This window comes from Neovison vison, chromosome 11 (genome assembly GCF_020171115.1).
Source record: "Neovison vison isolate M4711 chromosome 11, ASM_NN_V1, whole genome shotgun sequence".
NCBI classification, from domain to species: domain Eukaryota; kingdom Metazoa; phylum Chordata; class Mammalia; order Carnivora; family Mustelidae; genus Neogale; species Neogale vison.
In genome coordinates this window covers 119,511,511-119,536,280 of record NC_058101.1, presented here as the reverse complement: position 1 = coordinate 119,536,280, position 24,770 = coordinate 119,511,511, and positions in this window count along the sequence as shown.

Sequence of the window (24,770 nt, the reverse complement as noted above, 5' to 3'; positions counted from 1 at the left end):
AAATACATGAAGGGGATTAAGAGATAAAACTTCAAGTTATAAAAATCAGTAAGTCATGGGGATGTAATGTACAACATGGGGGAATGTAGTCAATAAGATTATAGTAACTTTGTGTGGTGATAGATGCAGCTAGAGTTACTGTGGGGAATCACTTCATAATGTATAAATACTGAATCACTATAAGACAAATAGGGCATTGTATGTCAACTATACTTCAATTAAAACAAAATTTTTCAGAGAGAAAAAAAGAATACACATTGTTAAATGGCTGTTCCATATCAGATGTAATTATTTCCAGGACAAGATGATATCTTATTCACAGATTATGTTTGCCTAACAATACACTTTGCACAGGAAAGGTGCTCAAAGAAGATGCTGTGTTAGATTCCTAGGGCTGCCATAACAAGTTACTACAAATTGGGTACAACAACAGAAATAATTTTTCACAGTTCTAAAGGCCAGAAGCCGAAAATCAAGCCATTCTTTCTGAAGGCTCTAGGAGAGAATCCTTGTTTGCCTCTTTCAGCTTCTGGTGGTTCCTAGAGTTCCTTGGCTTGTGTTTGAGTAACTCTAATCTCTGCTTCCATGTTCACAAAGCCTTCTCCTCTGATCTCTCTCTCTCTCTCCTCTTTTGTGCCTTAAAAGAACACCTGTCATTGGATTTTGGGTTCACTCAGATAATCCAAGATGATCAGTTAAGACCTTTTAAGGTCATATCATAGGTTCTGGAGATATCTTTTGTGGAGGCCACAATTCCAATCACTAAAAATGCCTTTAAAATAAATGAGTAAATGAATACAAGGGGGGAAAAATGAACTCTGTGAATACATGTATTTGCATACACAAAAGATGAGGACAAGAAATATTATTTTGTTTTTACTTCTTTGTTGTCTTCTATTTGTAAGCTCACATTGTAGATAATGTATCTTGCTTATTGCTTTTTGCCCTTTGACAGAATTCTGTTATGTTAAATAATACAGAAGTTCAAACTTAAAGCTGTTAAATGGAAAGACACAATTAGGAAATCCATATAATCTCTATAACTACACTGCTTTCTTTTACGACATAATTTTTCCCAAAAAGTATGTTTTAACATTATTTTATGTATGGAACTACAAAAGACCTCAAACAACCAAGCAATCTTGAGAAAGAACAAACCTGGAGGCATCACAACCCCTTATTTCAGGATATACTATAAAGCTGTAGTAATCAAAACACTATGGTACTGGCACAACAGATCAGTGGACACACAGATCACTGAAACAGACTAGAAAGCCCAGAAAGAAACCCATGATTATGTGGTCAATTACTCTATGACAAAGGAGGCAAGAATATACAAAGGGGAGGAGCACCTGGGTGGCTCAGTCAGTTGAGCGTCTGCCTTTGGCTCAGGTCATGATCTCAGGGTCCTGGTATCAAGCACTGGATTGGACCTTGCTCAGCAAGAAGTCTGCTTCTTCCTCTCATTCTCCCTCTCCATGCCACCACCCCACCCCCACTTGTGCTCTCTCTCTCTCAAATTAAAAAAAGTCTTAAAAAAATAATATACAAAAAGGGAAAAAAGACTTTTTAATAAACAGTGCTGGGAAAACTGGACAGCTACATGCAAAAGGATAAAACTGGATCACTTTCTAACACCATACACAAAAATAAACTCAAAATTATTGAGGACCTAAATGTGAGACCTGAAACTATAATAAACTCCTAGAAGAAAACACAGGCAGTAATTTCTTTGACATCAGCCATAGCAACATTTTTCTAGATATGTCTCCTAAGGCAAGGGAAACAAAAGCAAAAATAAACCATTGTAATCACAACAAAATAAAAAACTTTTGCTCATCAAAAGAAGCCATCAACAAAACAACGCAACCTCCTGAATGAGAGAACATATTTGCAAATTATATATCTGATAAGAGGTTAATATCCAAAATATATAAAGAACTTATATAACTCAACACCAAAACCAGAACACAATCCAATTAAAAAATGGACAGAGGACTTGAGTAGACATTTTTCCAAGAATACATGCAGATGGCCAATAGACACATGAAAAGATGCTCAAAGTCACTAAACATCAGGGAAATGCAAATTGAAACCACAGTGAGATATCACCTCACACCTGTCAGAATGGCTAGAATCAAAAAGACAAGAAATAACAAGTGTTGGTGAGGATGTGGAGAAAAAGAAACTCTTGTGCACTGTTGGTGGGAATGTAAATTGTTTCAGCCACTGTGGAGAAAGTATCGATGTTCCTCAAAAAATTAAAATACCATATGATTTAATAATTCTACAACTGGGTATTTTTACAAAAAGACTAAAGACACTAATTTGAAAACTACATGCATCCATATTTTATTGCAGCATTATTTATAATAGCCAAGATATGGAAGCAACCAGAGTGTCCACAGATAGATGTCTGGATAAAGAAGATGGCACATATTTGGTCATGGTCTCAGGGTCCTGGGATCAAGCCCCGCATCAGGCTCTCTGCTTGTCAGGGAGCCTGCTTCCTCCTCTCTGTCTGCCTGCCTTTCTGTCTGCTTGTGATCTCTCTCCCTCTGTCAAATAAATAAATAAAATCTTTTAAAAAATGTATTAGCTACCAAGGATCAAAAGTTTTAGGATTTCTGCTTATGTGTTTTGTTATTAAGCCATGTTTAATTTTCTATTTAGCCCATTTATTATATTTTGGATTGTGTATGTTTTCTTTTTATTTTGTTAAATCTGCATTACTCTTTGAAGCAACTGTTGCTTATCACCATGTTAATGTCATAAACCGGTTTTTAAAATGTGTCTAATAACCCCAATACCTGAAGAAAAAAAAGGCATATATATATATATATATATACACACACACACACACACGCATACACACACACATACATACATACACAATGGAATATTATGCAACCATAGAAAGGATGAGATCTTGTCATTTGTGACAAGATGCATGGACCTAAAGGGTATTATGCCAAGTGAAATAAGTCAGTGAGAAAGAAAAATACTGTATGTTTTCACTCATATGTGAAATCTAAGAAACAAATGACCAAGCAAAAACCAGAATCAGACCCATAAATACAGAGAACAAACTGATGGACACCAGAGGACAGATGGGCAAAATGGGTAAATGAGAGTGGAAAATAAAGGTATCCAGTTATTGAATGAATGAGTCATAGGAATAAAAGGTACAGCACATGGAATATAATCAATGATATTACAACAGCATTGTATGATGACAGAGTGTAGCTATACTTGTGTTGGGCACAGCATAATATGCAGAGATATTGAACCATTTAACATTGTGTGTTAACTATACTCAAACAAAAAAAAATAGAAAAAATAAAAGTCTATTTCATATGTGGCCCTCTTTCTCTCTCCTCAAGCAAGACATAAATCGAGAAGGTACCACACAAATAGAACAGGGGTTTTCAAATAGGCATGTCTACATATAGTCACCTTGCTCTCAGTCAAAATAAATAAAGTCTACTTTAAAAAAACAGGACTTGTAAGACTGACAGCTATTTCTTCTTGTGGAGAGTTATATTTTTATATTTTCACAAACAGAACAGGTTGGGAAGTTAGAGACCTAGAAAAATATAATAAAAAGGTCCAGATTCATTTTCTGTTTGGTTTTAATATAGTCATTTTCTCTTTCCACTTTCAATGACCAAAAGATTTCATTTGAGTAATGCCACAGGAATGTGGTTTCAAGAAGGAAAAATGTTCAAATATCTACTTCCTTTTTCCTCACTTAAAAAAAGAATAATTTGCTATAATATATGTTGAAATATTTTAAAATGTTTCCTTCTTTATGCTGGCATTTGTGTCCTTTCTTATTTAAATAAATAAATACAAAATATATTGAAAAAAAAGCAAACAAAATATATTGAAACTTCAATACAGTTCTCAAAGAGGGCTCTAAGCAAAATACAATTATTCCTTTGATGTATTTCAAAACAACAGCACCACCAAACTTTGTTATGAATTTATTTAAAAATGTAGTATGTGATTAACTTCTCCTTGCCCATCAATATTTATTTTTCAATATAATTGTTTCCTGAGAATGCATACTGAAATTTTTCTAAGAAGCTCGTGGATCTTTATAGATAGCAAATTTTCAACATGGGACACCTAACTTTAAGCCTTTACTCTGGGGAGACATGGGCAGTACGGGTGTAAGAATGCTCCGGTCACTTCCTAAGATGGCAACAGACTGGGGAAAGGAGGTATGTATAATTACCATAGGTATACTTTTCTCCATTTAGTTCTGAGCAGAACTGATGATGAGAACACATTCTCCTAGAAGTTGTGCATAGTCCCTTTATGTAATAGCTCCTCTTCTTTTTTCTTCAAGTGTGCCCTGGTTCTTCCATTAAACCCAAGAATCAACCAGTCTGGCTGCCACTTCTTCCCTTAGTGCCCAGGAGAGACATCACTAATTGACCACAATATTCTTTATTGATAAGGCTAGATTTGGTCTTAAGCACAAAGTTTCAGCAACCATTCATCCTTTCAGGAATTGTACAAGAGAAATAAATGTTGCCATTCTTGCCATAATTCATGAGATGGGATCTGCATAACCTGCTCAGCTCTTGCCATACTCCTTCGTCAGGGTAGCTGTATCTTGCTTGCTTCCTGTATTTTCCTGCTACCAGTAAGGGTCCTTCACAGTGCCATCACCTGTCTGGCTTTAAGTAGTGCCCACTTCCTGAAATTCCCCTTACCCTATATTGCCCATATTACCCTATATTGACTATATTGCCCTATATTGCCTATATTGCCCTATATTGCCAGGCTGGGGTTCCTAGAATACAGGTTTGCCTGGATCAGATCTGAGACTATTACACCTTTTAACTACTGTATCCTGGATTCCACTGTCAGGATAAGCCTCAGCATCAGCCTTTTTGCTGCCCTTGGCCACCCTGCCCTGCCTTCTGATTCCCAGTGATTAGAACTCCTGAGATCCAGATACATTTTGTTTCAAGAATATTCCCGCTAAAACCCCCCAATATCAGTTCCAGTAGTGGTATTTACTGTATGCATTTTTTTGAAGATTTTATTTATTTATTTGACAAAGAGATAGAACAAGTAAGCAGAGTAGCAGGCAGAGGAAGAGGGAGAAGCTGGCTCTCCACCGAGCAGGGAGCCCTACACAAGGCTCCATCCCAGGATCCTGGGATCATGACCTGAGCAGAAGGCAGATGCTTAACCAATTGAGTCATCCAGGCATCCCTGCTGTACCCATTTCTGTTAGGACTAAATGCAGCAATTCTTATGAGGCAATTAGTATTGTTCTTAGCATATAATATATACTCTAAAAATATTAGCTGCTGTAAGTTCTATTTTTATTAAAAGCCTCATCACTTCTATTAAGATCTCTATCTCAATTCTAGAAAAAGTCCTTCTGAAGTAATTAGGAACAGGCTTCAAGTCTCAGAGACCCTCTGGCCACAAAAAAGCCTAGGGACAAACATACCTAACAAGTACAGATGGCCCCAGACTTAAGATGGTTCATCTTATGGCGCACAAAGGACGTGCTGAGGGCACTAAAGCTATTCTGTGTGATACTATAACTTTGGATCCATGTCATACTTGCCCAAACCCGTAGAACATATAACACCAGAGTGAGCACTGATAGAAACCACCATCTCTGGTCATGATAATGATTTGTCTGTGGAGGTTCATCAGTGGTAATGAATGCACCACTCTGGGGAGGGTTGCTGAAAGTGCGGGAGGCTGTGGATGTGTGGGGGCAGGAAGTGTATTGGAACTCTCTGTACTTTCTGCTGAATTATGCTGTCGGTGAAATTAAAGCTGCTCTAAAAAATAAAATCTATTTAAAAAAAAAAAAAAGATGGTTCATCTTAGGATTTGTTGACTTTATGATAAGGCAAAAGTGATACACAGTCACTAGAAACCACACTTCAAATTCTGAATTTTCATCTCTTTCTGGACTAGCGATATGTGGTACAACACTCTCTTGGGATGCTGGGCAGCGGTCAGTGAGTCACAGCCCCCGGTCACAGCCCCCAGTCAGCCAGGCCATCATGAGCGTAGACACCAATATGCTTTCAACCATTCAGTATCCAAACAGCCATTCCGTTTTTTCATTTTCAGTATTTAATATATTAAATGAGATATTCAACACTTTATTATAAAATAGGCTTTGTGTTATATCCTTTTGCCCAACTGCAAGCTACTGTAAGCATTCTGAGCATGTTTAAGGCAGGCTAAGTGGCACTATGATGCCCAGCATGTTAAGTGTATTAAATGCATCCTTGACCTACTTACTGTATTTTGTTTTAAAAAAAATTTATTTATTTATGAGAGAGAGAGAGAGAGAGAGGAAACAAGCAGGGTGGAGGGAGCAGAGGGTGGGGAGAGAGAATTAGTGAATCTCAAGCAGACTCCCCATGGAGCACAGAACCTCACAAGGCACTCAATCTCACAACCTTGAGATCACGACCTGACTGAAACCAAGAGTCTGCTACTTAACTGACTGAGCCACCCAGGCACCACTGACCTACTGTATTTTCAGTTTGCAGTGGGTTTTTTGGGACATAACCCCATTACAAGTTGAGTAAGAGTTATATAGTCTTTAGTAAATATATGCTCTTAACACCAAATTAGATTTTTTATTTAATAAAATAATATTCCAGGTTATTATCATTTATTTAAAAGTAATTCTATGAAGTTCTGTCACTTTTCTTTCCATGAGTCAACATACTGTACTAGACGTAGAAAATTCCATCCTTTGCTTTACTAAATTTAGAATCTGTCTCACACACTGGACAGTTTGTATGACCATAATATTCATTATATCTCCTAAGATATTGCCTAAGAAACCCATTATAAAAAGAAAGGTTTTTATGCTGTTTGGATCTGTTATGCTTTAACAATTTCCTAACCAAATCTAAGACCAAATCAATAGATATACATGTCCCTCCAAAATGGGTGAAACTGTGCCAGCCAAACAACAAATGAGCATTGCCATGAGGAGCTCAGACTAAAAGGCACACAGAGTTCAATCCCAGATGAACAGAATAAAGGCCTGTATAGAACTGCCTGGGGTCACTGAAAAGAGATTGCTGAATGAAGACATTGGGAGAAGTTTGCTGCATGTGTTTGGGTGCGTAACTAGGTAGGTATAGGCATGTCTATTTTCCAACTGATTTGAGAAAACAAGTACTGACGCACAATAATAGGCCAGAAAAATTAACATTTACATAAAAGACAGAGTTCAGACTATATGAGGCGAGAGTTAGTACCATAAATATTGCACATAAATCTATGACATGGCATCTTTGCTTTAGATGTGCTTCACCTGAGGGGAAATTATGGCTAGCAAACATAGAAGAGAAATGCATAGTATTATCATCAGTTGAAGATATTCTCAATTTATGATGGGTTTATCAGGATATAATCCCACTGTAAATCAAGAAGGATCTGTATTCAAATTTGAGTCTGGAGCAAAATGCCATTTACTGAGCTCTTTCTATGTGTCAAGCACCTTGCAAATAAACATTATCTTATTTAACCTCCACTGTGACCAAGTTGAATGAGAATTACAACTCCCATTTTACTGATGAGAGAAATGGAACAGTAGAGAATCCCATGCCCAACAAAAACAATAGACTGTGAACCTGAAATCAAACCCAGCCCCTCCTAACTCAAAATCCAATCTTTGTCCCTGAGCATGTTGCTTTTAACATGTTACTTTCTAGCATGTTTACAGAAATAGCCAAGCCGCAAATAAGCAAACCTGTTTCCTGAAAACTTCTGGGATTCCAGCTAAAAAGTTCACATCTTATAGCCTATGTATTTCCTGCTCAGCCTGGAACTTTCTTGAAACCGTCCTCTTACAGCCTTACCTTTTGATTCATTCTTTCTCCTCTTCTAATCTGTCAGTAAGGATCCTATTCCAAGTTCTTTTCAGCAACTCTGGTTCCATTATTTGACATGGTCATCCCTAAAGGGGCAAATCAAGTTAACGAAGTTTAAATCTTCCATTTAACCTTCTTAGACTATTCCAGCTCACATTCAACCTATTTTATTGCCTCTTCCAAATTTCTTTTACTCTCCCATTACTCTGCATCCATTGCCACACAATTATTATTCTTAGTTATTCCCTAATTGTTTCAAGTACTCACTCATTCACTCATTTATTCAACTACTATTTACTTGAATACATATTATGAATTAAACACTGTGTTAGGCAATGTATATGGAAATACAAAGATAAACTACCTGAAATGACTTAAGGTAATTTTAGTAGGGCAAATAAATGCACACAAGTATCTACAGTGTTGTTTTGAATAAAAAAAGCAGTGTGAGAAATAGAGCTAAAAGAATTCAGACAAGGGAAAAATTACTTCCATGTAGAAGGAAATGAGAAAAGATGGTTCCACTGTACTGAGGCAGAAGAGTCTTGTAAAAAGTACTGACAGAGAAGGTATCCCAACTGGAAGGTACTGCCTGAGACACAGAGCTTAGTGAGGGCACTGCCAAGGAGTAATAAAAAGCTATGGCTTGACTGGACTTCAGAGTGTGTTGAGGAGAGATGTGGGGGTAAAGGAGAGATGGTGGAGGCCCTTAAAACTGTGGAAGAGTGCAATGATGTAGGTAAGAGAGAGATCATAAGAAGTTTTTGAAGTGAGAAAATCAGAAATGAGCTTTGCTTCCCTCCTCCAATTACACAACACAGCAAGTTCACTGAAGTTTTTGTACTTTTCATATTTCATAAAAACTCAGCATAAACATGGACAAAAAGAGTATTTAATAAATAGTCAGGTGGACATTCACAGCAGCAATGTCCACAATAGCCAAACTGTGAAAGGAGCTGAGATGTCCTTTGACAGAAGAATTGATAAAGATGTGACCCATATATACAGTGAAACATTACTCAGCCATCAGAAAGGATGAATATCTATCATTTACATTGAAACAGATGAAACTGGAAAGTATTATGCTAAGTGAAATAAGTCAATCAGAGAAGCACAATTGTCATATAGCCATATGATAATCTGTGGAACTCCTCTGTGGAACATAAGGAATAGTGCAGAGGACAATAGGGGAAGGGAGCAAAAACTGAATGGGAAGAAATCAGAGAGGGAGACAAACCATGAGACTTTTGACTCTGGGAAACAAACTGAGGGTTGTGGTAAGGAAGGTGGGTGGGGGGATAGGGCAACTGGGTGATGGGAATTAAAGAGGGCATGTGATAGGATGAGCACTGGGTGTTATATTCAACTAATGGATAACTGAACATTATATCAAAAACTAATGATGTACTATACCTTGGCTAATTGAATTTAAATAAATAAATAACCGAGTGGCAAATAAGCAAATTATACATAATAGTTCTGTTACATATTCTTCTACTTGTCAACTTTCATGTTTATTAGAATTAGAGTTCTTTGTTTCAAATTGCAAAGTAGAGTCCAATTAGATGGCAGGATATTTAAGGAAAATAGTCCTTTCCTCTGAAGCAGTACTGGTCTAAAAATACTATTACAGATCTTAACTTCATCTCTAAAAATACTTATTATAAGAGAAGGTATAGATGAACTCAATATAAAATGTGACTTTAATATTTATTATATTAACCTCATTTTTTCATGATAGATTTTAAAAATTTGTGTTTACAGAAATTTTTTCCTAAAATTTTATCAAGTACCTAGAAAATCTTTTCTTAAAAAGTCATTTTTCCTTGCTTTAAAAAGTGTGATTCAGCAATTGCACTACTGGGTATTTACCCTAAGGATACAAACGTAGTGATCCAAAGGGGCACGTGCACCCGAATGTTTATAGCAGCGATGTCCACAATAGCCACACTATGGAAAGAACCTAGATGTCCATCAACAGATGAATGGATAAAGAAGATGTGGTATATATACACAATGGAATACTATGCAGCCATCAAAAGAAACGAAATCTTGCCATTTGCGACAACATGGATGGAACTAGAGCGTATCATGCTTAGCAAAATAAGTCAAGCGGAGAAAGACAACTATCATATGATCTCCCTGATATGAGGAAGTGGTGATGCAACATGGGGGCTTAAGTGGGTAGGAGAAGAATCCATGAAACAAGATGGGATAGGGAGGGAGACAAACCAGAAGTGACTCTTAATCTCACGAAGCAAACTGAGGGTTGCTGGGGGGAGGGGGGTTGGGAGAAGGGGGGTAGGGTTATGGACATTGGGGAGAGTATGTGCTTTGGTGAGTGCTGTGAAGTGTGTAAACCTGGCGATTCACAGACCTGTACCCCTGGGGATAAAAATATATGTTTATAAACAATAAAAAATTTTTTAAAAAAAGTGTGATTCAGTCATTGCACACACTTGCTTTTAATGTTATGGAAAAAGAATATCTGAGGGAGATGATGTTTTCACAAGGCCAAATCATCAGAACTGGCAGTTTAGATATAACCAGAAAGTCCAGGAAAACCAGCATTTCACCCTCTGAATTCCTGGTATGAATGAATGTAGAAGCATCCAGGCTATTCAGACCATGAAAACAAACAAAAAGTCCTCTTCTATTTCCTCCCAGGATTCCCTCATTGAAACTACATACATCCTACTAAAGCCAAGAATGAGGATCTGAAGGAAAAGACTTGGGTATTAGTTTCTTCAAACTAATTTCTTTGGGAAAGGCACTTTTGTTGGAGCAGGAAGGGTCCTTTAATTGCAGACTTTGTGGAGAAGTGAATGGTGTAGAGGGCACTTATTTGATTTGTAGTCCTATGTGGTCCTACATTTCAACCTATGCTGGCTCTGATGAAGAAGTAGAACTCTGAGGGAAATGCTCCCCACTTTGAAGAAGGGGGTGGCATGTTTACAATTTTTTCTACCTAAATTAAAATGTGCCTTTCTCGGATGAAATTCCTTACAACTAGTAAGTTATAGAATATGCTTTAGGTAAAATGAATTTCTGCCCAGATAATACTTTAGAAGTAAGAAGTAATTATGGAGATGTTTGGAACATTTATTTATAAATATGAAACTTCATGAAAACTCAAAGTTCCCTCAGGAGAGGTTCATGGAAAGTTTGGATCTACCCTATTTGCCAGCAAGAGTTAGCAAGCAGGTTGTGCTATTTGCAAATATATTCTTTTTTGGGGAGGAACTATGTGTTTATATTTTGAATGTCATCAATATTTCATGCTTATTTTCATTTGTCCGACTATCCTCATTACTCATACAGAAGAGTACTGTGTACAGAGTTTTCTCTACTTGAGAAATTGTTTGGCCTGCTCTTTTAGAAAAATAATTACACATGAGCATCTGACACAGATATTAACATTGGTGACAACTACTCCTGTAGCAATGTGGGTCAGGAGAGATTTGTTTAAACTGAACTCACTGCATAAAAGACTATTTAGGGTTTTTTTTCTATGCTCAGGAAGGATTATAGTTTCAAAGTGAGTCAACATCCTGCAACATCCCACAATGTATCAGTCTGAGACATTATATTTTCTTTCTTGTATGTGGTACTGTCTATAGTGTCTCCCTTCTTTCTAAATCTGCTCTTCCCAGACAGAGTTGGTCTAGAAGTTGTTTGTACTGAGTGGTTTTGAGGGGGGGTTAAGAATAGCAAGTACAAGTACATTATTATTATTTTCAGCCCTCTCTTCAAAAAAAAAAAAAAAAAGAAGTGCCACGCACTGTATGCATTTACTTTTATGAAGTAAAAATGGCAATTCCCGGTAGAGGCACACTGTGGAGGATGGGAAACAGATGCTTTGGTCAGACTCAGGGGCTGACTGTAACATAACATGGAAACAAAAGAATAAGAAAATAGTTGCACAGCATTCTAACTTTAAAGAGATGACTAGAAGGCACATGCACACCTTGTTTTAACAATGTTATAAAAAAATACAAGTTTGGTCTGATGTCAGAGAACATTTTAATATAACTGATTCATCCTGTCCATGTTTTGACTCTACACTTTGGTGGGGAAACTGGTGTTATGGGTAGGTACTCCTTCATTCAGATAGAGAAAACAAAGTTTTGAAAGAATGACTAAGTAAGGGGCGCCTGGGTGGCTCAGTGGGTTAAGCCGCTGCCTTTGGCTCAGGTCATGATCTCAGGGTCCTGGGATCGAGTCCCGCATCAGGCTCTCTGCTCAGCGGGGAGCCTGCTTCCTCCTCTCTCTCGCTCTCTGCCTGCCTCTCTGCCTACTTGTGATCTCTCTCTGTCAAATGAATAAATAAAATCTTAAAAAAAAAAAGAATGACTAAGTAATACCCAAATCATCAGATCATGAATTTGATGGAAACATAGCATCAAAGCTTTTATAGTGTAGGAATGACATGTGTCTTTTTTGTTTGTCTCAAATTTTTATTTAAATTCTAGTTAACATATAGTGTAATATCAGTTTCAGGAGTAGAATTTAGTGATTTATTACTTACACATAACGCCAAGTACTCATCATAACAAGTGCCCTCCTTAATGCCCATCACCCACTTAGCTCATCCCCCACTCACTTCCCCTCCCATAACCCTCAGTTTGTTCTCTATAGTTCAGAGTCTCTTATGACTTTTTCCCCACATCCCTTTTTCTCCTTTCCATATGTTCATCTATTTTGTTTCTTAAATTCCACATATAAGTGAAATAATTTCTCTTTCTCTGACTGACTTATTTCACTTAGCATAATATACTTATCACATGTCTTAGGATAAGCATCCTAGAAGCAGATCTTGAGAAAAGGATTTGAGTGAATGTAGCTTTTGGGGAGATGATCCCTGGGCAGCAGAGGGAGGAGGGTAGGAAATTCAGACAAGAAAAGAAAGAAGTCAATGATAAAGGGTATGTTACCCAGCAATGTACTGATATAGGTAACTAGGCTCAATTCCTCTGAAAAACTCTGGGGGACAGGGTGGAACATGCTCAGAGTTATCTAACCTATGGAGCAAGGAGGCTGGCAGAGGCTGTGACCAATGAGTTTTCATCCTTCACTGAATGAGTTCTGCCCTCTGGAACATTACCTCCCCAGTACTACAGCTTGCCCTGAGAAAGGGTGGCACCGTGCTCCTGTAGCTCAAAAGATCCCCAGAAAGAGAGAGAGATGCATTGCCTTTGGCTTGTACAGGCAATAAAATAGTTAATGGGTTTTAAGCAAATAGTGTATGTCACAGAATGCAAATAACTTATTACCTAAAGAAGATAAAACAGCAAATCACATCTAAATTGATTTTTTTTAAAGTTTAACTGTCACTATTTATAGATGACTTGATACCAGACAGAGAAAACCCTAAGGATACCACCTAAAAACTATTAGAAGCAATAACTGATTTCAGAAAAAGCTGCAGGATACAAAATTAAAATACAGAAATCTGCTGCATTTCTATACACTTCTAATGAAGTAGCAGAAAGTGAAATTAAGAAAACAGTCCCACAGTTATACCATAAAGTATAAAATTCTTAGAAATAAACTTAACCAAGGAGGTGAAAGACTGGTACTCTGAAAACTATAAAAACATTGATGAAAGAAATTGAAGACAACATGAACAAATGAAAAGATATTCCATGCTCATGGATTGGAAGACTGAATATTGTTAAAATGTCCATACTACCTAGGGCACCTTGGTATCTTAGATGGTTAAGCATTCAACTCTTGGTTTCAGCTCAGGTCACGATTTCATGGGCTCTGTGCTCAGTGGGGAGTCTGCTTAGATACTCTCCCTCTGTCCCTCCCCCCCTTTAATGAATAAATCTTTAAAAACTATCCATACTATCCAAAGCAATCTACAGATTTCATGCAATTCCTATCAAAATTCCAACATTTTTCACAGAACTAGAACAAGTAATCCTAAAATATGTATGGAACCATGAAAAAACCCAAATAGCTAAAGCATCTGAGAAAGAACAAACCTAGAGATATCATAGTCCCAATTTCAAAATATACTACTACAAAGCTGTAGTAATCAAAACAATGTGGTACTGGCACAAAAACAGACACACAGATCAACAAAACAGAATGGTCAATTAATCTATGACAAAGGAGGCAGGAATATACAATGGGGGAAAACACAGTCTTTTCAACAAATGGTTCTGGGAACTGGACAGATACATGAAACAGAATGAAACTGAACCTCATTCTAATGCCATATAAAAATAAACTCAGAATGGATGAAAGACCTAAATGTAAAATCTAAAACAATAAAATTCCTAGAAGAAAACATAGGCAGTGATTTCTTTGACATCAACCTTTGCAACCTTTTCCTAGATATGTTTCCTAAGGAAAGAGAAAACAAACAAACAAACAAAAAAACTAACTGGGGCTACATAAAAATTAAAAGTTTTATACAACGAAGGAAAGCATTAACAAAATGAAAAGGCAACATACTGAATGGGAGAAGATATTTGCAAGTGATATATCTGACAAGGGTTGATATCCAAAATACATAAAAAATCATGCAACATGAAAAAAAACCCCACAATTAAAAGACCTAAATAGACATTTTTCCAAAGAAGATATACAGATGGCTAATAAGACACATGAAAATACGCGCAACACTATTCAACATCAGGAAAATGCAAATCAAAGCCATGGTGAGAAATCAGACTGGCTTGTATCAAAAGATAAGAAATAATAAGTGTTGACAAGGATGTGGAGAAAAAGGAACTCTCATACACTGTTGGTGGAAATGTAAACTGCTACAATCACTGTGGAAAACAGTATAGAGGTTCCTCAAAATATTAAAAATAGAATAACCATTGCTCCAGTAATTCTACTGCTAGGTATTTACCCAAAGAAAATAAAAACAGTAAAAGATACATGCACCCCCTAGATATGGAAGGAATCCAAGTATCTATTTTTTTTAAAAATTTCATTAACATATAATGAATTATTTGTTTCAGGGGTATAGGTTTGTGATTCATCAGTCTTACACAATTCAAAGTGCTCACCATAGCACATACCCTCCCTAATGTCCATCACCCAGCCACCCCATCCCTCCCATTCCCCTCCACTCTAACAACCCTCAGTTTGTTTCCTGAGACTAAGAGTCTTTTATGGTCTGTCTCCCTCTCTGGTTTTGTCCCGTTCCATTATTTCCTCTCTTCCCCCATGGGCCTCTGCCTTGTTTCTCAAATTCTGTGTATCAGCAAGATCATATGATAATTGTCTTTCTCTGTTTGACTAATCTCCCTTAGCATAACACCCTTTAGCTCCATCCACACTGTTACAAATGGCAAGATGTCATTTTTGATGGCTGCATAGTATTCTATTGAATATATATAACACATCTTCTTTATCCATTCATCTGTCAGCGGACATCTGGGCTCTTTACAGAGTTTGGCTATTGTGGACCTTGCCGCTATAAACATTGGTATGCAGGTGCCCCTTCAGATCATTATATTTGTATCCTTTGGATAAATACTTGTAGTGCAATTGCTGGGTTGTAGGGTAACTCTATTTTCAACCTTTTGGAGAACCTCCATGCTGTTTTCAGAGTGGCTGCACCAACTTGCATTCCCACCAACAGTGTAGGATGGTTCCTCTTTCTTTGCATCTTTACTAAGATCTGTTGTTGCCCAACTTGTTAATTTTAGCCATTCTGACTGGTTGAGGTAGTATCTCATTGTGGTTTTGATTTGTATCTCCCTGATGCCAAATGATGTGGAGCACTTTTTCATGTGTGTTGGCCATTTGTATGTCTTTTTTAAAAAAATAATTAAAAAAAATTTTTTTTATAAACATATAATGTATTATTAGCCCCAGGGGTACAGGTCAGTGAATCGCCAGGTTTACACACTTCACAGCACTCACCATAGCGCATACCCTCCCCAATGTCCATAACCCCACCATCCTCTCCCTAGTACCCCCCGGGCCACCCTCAGTTTGTTTTGTGACATTAAGAGTCTCTTATGGTTAGTCTCCCTCCCGATCCCATGTTGGTTGATTTATTCTTTTCCTACCCCCCAAACCTCCCATGTTGCATCTCCAATTCCTCATATCAGGGAGATCATATGATAGCTGTCTTTCTCTGACTGACCTATTTCACGAAGCATAATACCTTCTACCTCCATCCACATCATTGCAAATGGCAAGACTTCATTTCTTTTGATGGCTGCATAGTATTTCATTGTATATATACATAGTATTCCATTGTATATATACACCACGTCTTCTTTATCTATCATTTGGATGTCTTCTTTGCAGAAATGTCTTCTGCCCATTTCTTGATTGGACTATTTATTCTTTAGATGTTGAATTTGATGAGTTCTTTATAATTTTAATCCAAGTGTCTATTGATGGATGAATGGATAAAGAAACTGTAAAATAAATATATGCAATGGAGTATTATTTAGTCATGAAAAGAAATGACAACTTATCATTTGAAACAAAACAGGTAGACCTAGATGGTGTTATGCTAAGTGAAATAAGTCAAATTGAGAAAGATAAATACCATATGATTTCACTTACATGTGGAATCTAAAAAAACAACCAAACAAACAAAAAACAGAAACATACCATAAAGATAGAGAACTGATGGCTGCCAGAGAGCAGGGGTGCAGAGATATAGAAAAAATGGGTGAAGGAGAGTGGGAAATACAGGCTCCCAATTATAAAATGCATAAGTCACTAAGATAAAGGTAGAGCTTAGAGAATATAGTCAAAGATTTTTTTTAATTTTTTATTTTTTATAAACATATAATATATTTTTATCCCCAGAGGTACAGGTCTGTGAATCGCCAGGTTTACACACTTCACAGCACTCACCAAAGCACATACCCTCCCCAATGTCCATAACCCTACCCCCCTTCTCCCAACCTCCCTCCCCCAAGCAACCCTCAATTTGTTTTGTGAGATTAAGAGTCACTTAGGGTTTGTCTCCCTTCCAATCCCATCTTGTTTCATTTTATTCTTCTCCTACCCCCTTAAGCCCCCAAATTGCATCACCACTTCCTCATATCAGGGAGATCATATGATAGTTGTCTTTTTCCACTTGACTTATTTTGCTAAGCATGATATGCTCTAGCTCCATCCACGTCGTCGCAAATGGCAAGATTTCATTTCTTTTGATGGCTGCATAGTATTCCATTGTGTATATATACCACATCTTCTTTACCCACTCATCTGTTGATGGACATCTAGGTTCTTTCCATAGTTTGGCTATTGTGGACATTGCTGCTATAAACATTCAGGTGCACGTGCCCCTTTGGATCACTACGTTTGTATCTTTAGGGTAAATACCCAGTAGTGCAATTGCTGGGTCATAGGGCAGTTCTATTTTCAACATTTTGAGGAACCTCCATGCTGTTTTCCAGAGTGGTTGCACCAGCTTGCATTCCCACCAACAGTGTAGGAGGGTTCCCCTTTCTCCGCATCCTCGCCAGCATCTGTCATTTCCTGACTTGTTAATTTTAGCCATTCTGACTGGTGTGAGGTGATATCTCATTGTGGTTTTGATTTGTATTTCCCTGATGCCGAGTGATATGGAGCACTTTTTCATGTGTCTGTTGGCCATCTGGATGTCTTCTTTGCAGAAATGTCTGTTCATGTCCTCTGCCCATTTCTTGATTGGATTATTTGTTCTCTGGGTGTTGAGTTTGCTAAGTTCTTTATAGATTTTGGACACTAGTCCTTTATCTGATATGTCATTTGCAAATATCTTCTCCCATTCTGTCAGTTGTCTTTTGGTTTTGTTAACTGTTTCCTTTGCTGTGCAAAAGCTTTTGATCTTGATGAAATCCCAATAGTTCATTTTTGCCCTTGCTTCCCTTGCCTTTGGCGATGTTCCTAGGAAGATGTTGCTGCGGCTGAGGTCAAAGAGGTTGCTGCCTGTGTTCTCCTCAAGGATTTTGATGGATTCCTTTCTCACATTGAGGTCCTTCATCCATTTTGAGTCTATTTTCGTGTGTGGTGTAAGGAAATGGTCCAATTTCATTTTTCTGCATGTGGCTGTCCAATTTTCCCAACACCATTTATTGAAGAGGCTGTCTTTTTTCCATTGGACATTCTTTCCTGCTTTGTTGAAAATTAGTTGACCATAGAGTTGAGGGTCTATTTCTGGGCTTTCTATTCTGTTCCATTGATCTATGTGTCTGTTTTTGTGCAAGTACCATGCTGTCTTGATGATGACAGCTTTGTAATAGAGCTTGAAGTCCGGAATTGTGATGCCACCAACTTTGGCTTTCTTTTTCAATATTCCTTTGGCTATTCGAGGTCTTTTCTGGTTCCATATAAATTTTAGGATTATTTGTTCCCTTTCTTTGAAAAAGATGGATGGTACTTTGATAGGAATTGCATTAAATGTGTAGATTGCTTTAGGTAGCATAGACATTTTCACAATATTTATTCTTCCAATCCAGGAGCATGGAACATTTTTCCATTTCTTTGTGTCTTCCTCAATTTCTTTCATGAGTACTTTATAGTTTTCTGAGTATAGATTCTTAGCCTCTTTGGTTAGGTTTATTCCTAGGTATCTTGTGGTTTTGGGTGCAATTGTAAATGGGATGGACTCCTTAATTTCTCTTTCTTCTGTCTTGTTGTTGGTGTAGAGAAATGCAACTGACTTCTGTGCATTGATTTTATATCCTGACACTTTACTGAATTTTTGTACAAGTTCTAGCAGTTTTAGAGTGGAGTCAAAGATATTTTAATAGCATTGTATGGTGATGGATGGTAGCTACACTTCTGGTGAGCATGGCATAACGTACAGAGTAGTGGTTTCACTCCATTGTACACCTGAAACTGAGTATCACTGTGTGTCAACTATACTTCAATTAAAAAAACACTAAAATACCATACAAGCTTTGTTGGAATTTCATACAGCAGAGATAAATTAAAGCATATGCCGCCTGATAAACAATGAGAACACACAGCATCACTTCTATGATCTGACTCTAATCCTGAAGGAACATTAGAGAAACTCAGCTTGAAATACATTCTACAATAAGTAACTTGCTCTGTCACCTTTAAAAGTATCAAGGTAATGAAAATCAAGGAAAAACTAAAGAACTGTTCTAAATTAAAGGCATCTACACAGATGTGACAACTAAATGTAACATGAGACTTTGGCCTGGATACTTTCTTTATCTTTATAAAGACGTTATTGGAACAACTGGAAAACTGTATTAGACTCTGGAGATTAGACGTTGTAATATATCAATACTAATTTCCTAATATCAATAGTATTTTATAGTTATATAGGAAATCAATCTTGTTGGCAGGAATTACACACTAAAGTATTCAAGAGTGGTGGGGACATTTTGGAAACTTACTCTCAAATGGTTCACCATAAAACAGTCTTTCTTGCACCATTTCATAACTCATCTGCAAGTTTGAGATTAAGATATAAGAGTTTCTTTAAAAAACTAAATGATTAAAAAATCAAGACACAATTATGTAAAATTTATCCACTCCACTTTCCTTTCAAAGGATCTCTCCTTGATGTTGTGTAGTCCCATATACAGCATCACTGCACCTTTAGTAAGGAGCATAGATCCAAAGCAGGCAAGAGCTCAGAATTCTAGCTGAGCTCCAATCTGAGCAGTATTTTCACTCTGAATAGCTATAGAAGAATTCCCTGATGTTACCAACCATGCTGAAAATGAATTTCCTTCCCATGTGTCTGTCTATAACCAGTGAGAATTTTCACACCCATTCTTAAAGCAGGGTGGAAGGAGGGAAGGATGGAATATGAGAGATGCCATAGTAGATTCCTAAATTTACAGGTGCAAGAATCTTTGTCAATAACTTATAACTGTCCTTTTATATTAACCACATTAGTATGTGAGGGGATTTCTTAATACAGTTTATGATACCTAAAACTTCCCTCAGTTTCTTACAGAAATACCAGTTGTATCAGTGCTTAGCAGGATTCTCCTTTGCATAGATGTTTTGAGACTGAGCAAGGTAGAGCAAAAAAGCAGCAAGTACATTGTATTCCATGAATATGATGAGAAATACCTCTATACATGTTTCCCAAATGTTGGAATATAAATTTAGAACTCTGGTTTCTGGGGAGAATGAAATTCTGAGCAAATCCCAAGATCCTTCTTTTTTTTTTTTCCCAATTTATTTATTTTCAGAAAAACAGTATTCATTATTTTTTCACCACACCCAGTGCTCCATGCAAGCTGTGCCTTCTATAATACCCACCACCTGGTACCCCAACTCCCACCCCCCCGCCACTTCAAACCCCTCAGATTGTTTTTCAGAGTCCATAGTCTCTCATGGATCACCTCCCCTTCCAATTTACCCAAAAGCACATATCCTCCCCAATGTCCATAACCCTACCCCTAAGATCCTTCTTATCTCTGCCAATTAAGTAGGATTTTAGTACGCCTAATGTCCTAGTGCTTTAAAATTAATTTCTTCTTCTGAATTGAGAGAGACCTCTATTTGTTGTGGTTTTAAAAAAATTCATTAAGTAATTTTCTGTGAATTACCACTTCTCCCTGATACCACTATTCTAAACACATTATTATAATAAGCAAGTTAAATAGAGGTGAATCTATGTAAGATTCTTCTACCTGTTTTGACAGCACTGGTTAAAATATCACTACAGGAACTCAATAACTAGGGACATATTTTTATCTACTCAGTTATCTCCTCTCTAAAAACCACGCCCTACCGGCCTTTCTCCATTTATGACTGCTGTCCCATTCCTGCACTGTGGCCCCTGGTCATAACTGACTGGCTTATTGAGTCGTGTGACCTTTGTTGGGTAGCACCCGCAGGGCCAGAAGAAAGGTGGTCAGACTATACTTTATAAAACGCAAAGCTGAATTCTTTCTTTTGAAATGTAGATTGGGAAACAGAAAACTGGGATGCAGAGAGACAGAAAGATAAATAAAGCTGACCTACAGAAATGGACAGAAAAGAGAGATGAAGAAAATTTTAACATTTTTGGTAATTTTAAAATTTTAACAATTTTGAGTTAGATACTGGACAAACTACTACCAAGCTTTAGTTTGTTCCTGAAGTCCAGAAGCATTTATGTCACTGGGTTTTATCAATTATACTAATATTCTCCAATAAATTTCTCGTTTTTACTCAAGCAAGCTAGATTTGGTTCACTTACTTGTGAATAGACATTACTAATTAGAAACTAATGGAAGAAGTGGGGCACTGCAAAAGATAGACCCTAGTATGCAGAGCTTGGTAGCTCATGTGAGGAAAACTGAGGATTCTGCTCCCCCTTATGCCAGAATGAGAAACTACAGATACTGTGTGGGGGCAAAACAGGCAGCTAAAACATGCTGCTGTCTCTTGGTTGGGACTCAGACTTCAGGCCCATGAAGCTGAAGCAGGAAGGCCTGATGGCAATTTGGTAGGATGCCCATGTGTTTAGAAGCTGTAGGAAATGTCTTCAGCAAGCGCTACAAAGAATGATTAGCTCCCTTTGGAGCTGAACCTGTTGGAAAGCAAATATGAGACAAGAGATTAAGTGCATAACTTTGTGAAGAAAAGCTGTTTTCTGTCTAAGGCTAGTTATAAGAGTCTGCAAAGCTTGAGATGATCAAAGCCTTTCTGGATTGCAACCACCAAATTCACTCAGATCTGAAAAATAGTAAGTGCATTTATTGAAGATAATAAGGGATTTTTTTGGTATTTGAAGTAGAGATACTTGGGGGAAGCCAGAGGAGTCAGGAAGCACTAATCCTCCTTCAAAAGAGCCTCTGCTGAAAATCCACTGCTAGTCAAAAGACTCAATGCTTCCCACTGACCAGCCTGTGGACAGGAATTCAGCCTGCTGGTTGGCACAGAACTCCAGGACAGATCAGCTCCACATCAGCACTCCTTGCCACCCCAGGCTGTCACCAAATCCTGAGGTTAATTCTGTAAAGCTCAAAAAACAGAGTATTCATTTACACTGTAAAGAAGTCATGAGTACAGAGCCCTGACTCAACTAGAGATCCTAAAAGTACAGATGAGAAACCTTTCTTACATTGATTTGTATCCTAAAAACAAGACAAATAAGCAGCTAACTACAGTTTATTGGAGTTGTATTGCAAAAAACCTCACACCTTGCACAGGGGAGACTGGGAGTTCTCATCCCAAAAGCAACCTCCTGGGACCAATGAGATGTGGACTGTTAAGGTGGAATGTACCTCCACAAAATAAATCCTTCTCTATTCCCAGAAATTACCTTGAAAGACTGGACAAGCTAACTCATCCTAGCAGGTAGAGCCCAAGGCAACCAGACTGGCTCAGCAAAGAACATGGCCATTGAAACTGCTCTAAGATATCTTTTAGAGATGAGAACACAGAAAGAAGAAAATATCTTACTCAAGACATTGGGCTACGAACACAGGTAATCTAGTTCCATAAACCCCCACCCATTGCATTTGCTGGTTCTATTTTGACCATCAAGATGAATCTAGAAGGTGAATTTTTGTTCTACTCCTCAAGATGTCTAACACTGGACAAACTACTAAACCTCTCTGTGCCTGTGTCATCTCCTTTGACTAGGAAGGATAATAAAATGGTGACTATCTCCTGGGGATAATTTTGAGGACAACATGAATAAATACATGTAAATACCTTAAAATAGTGCTGAGCACTGCTACTGTGTTATTGCTGTCGTTATTTACCTGTTGTCAAATTTTATGTTCTGCGTTAAGGACAGAAAGTGTTATCACTGGGCCAAAGCTTCTGCATCCCTAACCAACCCTATGTGTCTAGTGGATTTACATGTTGAGCCTCTTCAATGTTTTACAGCTAGGATCCAACAAATTATTATAAATTAGATCTCCAGGGATGCCTGGGTGACTCAGTCAGTTAAGCATCTGACTTCAGCTCAGGTCATGATCCCAGGGTCCTGGGATTGAGTCTCACATCAAGCTCCTTGCCTGGCAGGGAGCCTGCTCCTCCCTTTCACTCTGATCCTCCCTCTGTTTGTTCTCTCTCTCTAACAAATAAATAAAATCTTCAAAAATAAATAAATAAATAAATAAATAAGATCTCCACATCGGCCCAAATAGATCAACAGGCAATGACTAATTTACTTAAAAAAAAAAAAAAAAAAACTCATTGTAAATTTTATCATTGCATAGCCTAGGAGTACAATATCAATTTCTAAGGCTGTATTTTGTATAAAAAGCAAAGTGTGTCAAATAAACTTAATAAACAAAAGCATAAACAAAATTAATGAGCTCTTGACTATAGGGCTCTTCATGGCATTTAATATGCTAATATTCATTGTGAAATCCCAAAAGGGAAGTGTGAATAGTAGTTTTTAAAATTATTTGACAAATACTAACTTAATGGACTAGTGAGTAATATCTTTTTTTTTAAGATTTTATTTACTTATTTGACAGAGATCAAAAGTAGGCAGAGAGGCAGGCAGAGAGAGAGGAGGAAGCAGGCTCCCTGCCAAACAGAGAGGCTGACGTGGGACTCAATCCCAGGACCCCGAGATCATGACCTGAGCTGAAGGCAGAGGCTTAACCCACTGAGTCACCCAGGTGTCCCTAGTTAGTAACATCTTGAGGAAAATCAGCATCCTGTGTACCCCTGCATGAGCGAAACTGGAACCATTCTGGTTATCAGATGATTCAGGTCAAAAGTAGCTGTAGCAGTTAGCACACGGGCAGCCATATGCATAGCTGAATGGTAACAATGGATCCCCTTCATTGGAAACCCTCCTTTAAAATAGTCCGCAGAACAATATTTAATTTTATTATAGCTTGGATTCTTCCTCTAAACCATTATTTTTCAATAAAATAAATACTGTCCACAGGTGCTTATTTTTATAATAACCACCTTTTTTATTTCCAGGTGTTTCTGAGCCTGACAATTACATGTTTCTCTTAAGTCACAAAAGTTCGTGACTACAAGGAAAATGGAAGGCATTTTCTGCCTTCAGCCATGCACCTCCAAGTTCAAGGAATACATTGAACCTTATTTTCTCATGTATGAAAAAAATGTAAAGTGTGCAACTTGAGGTGGAGAGGGGTGACAGTGTTAAGAAGAAGTTTCCAAAACTGGTAGAATTTTAGGTTTGGGAAGCTCTTAAAAATACCCCAGCCTCAAGATACACTTCCTAAATCAAAATATACAGGCAAGGCAAGGGGTTTGAAATGTTTAAAAAGCTTCTCAGGTGATTATAGTGAATTGGCTGGCAGACTGGCAGATTTTAATGCTCAGGGAAGATTGGATAGCACCTCACACCTCAGTCTCATGACATCCTTGAAATTCAGGTTTATATGGCACTTCAATTAGATTTATTTAGAGTATTTTATTTTTTATTTATTTATTTTAAAAGATCTTATTTGTTTATTTGTCAGAGAGAGAGAGCGAGCACAAGCAGACAGAGCGGCAGACAGAGGCAGAGGGAGAAGCAGGCTCCCTGCCGAGCAAGAAGCCCAAAGCGGAACTCGATCCCAGGACCGCAGGATCATGACCTAAGCTGAAGGCAGATGCTCAACTAACTGAGCCATCCAGGTGTATTTTAAAAATTGTTTTTCTTTTGAGAATAATATAATAATATTCCAAAAAGTCTCTCTGATTTTTCTATGGGTTTCCTTAATCTGACCATGTTTCATATATCAAAGTTTCCTCAGAGTTTTGGTGAATTACATTTTTCACTCTTCATACTCCTTCAGCAAATCTCATTAAATCTCATGGTTTCGATGACCACCTATATGCAGATGACCTCTTTCCTAAACTTCAGATTTCCCTATCCAACTGCAACTAGACTTCACCTGGATGGTCCATAGACACATCAAATCCAACTCTCACTCCAGCTCTGCTCCTCATCCTGTGTTCCCTTCTCCACTGGCAGCATTGCCATCCACCTAGTTATTGCAATTT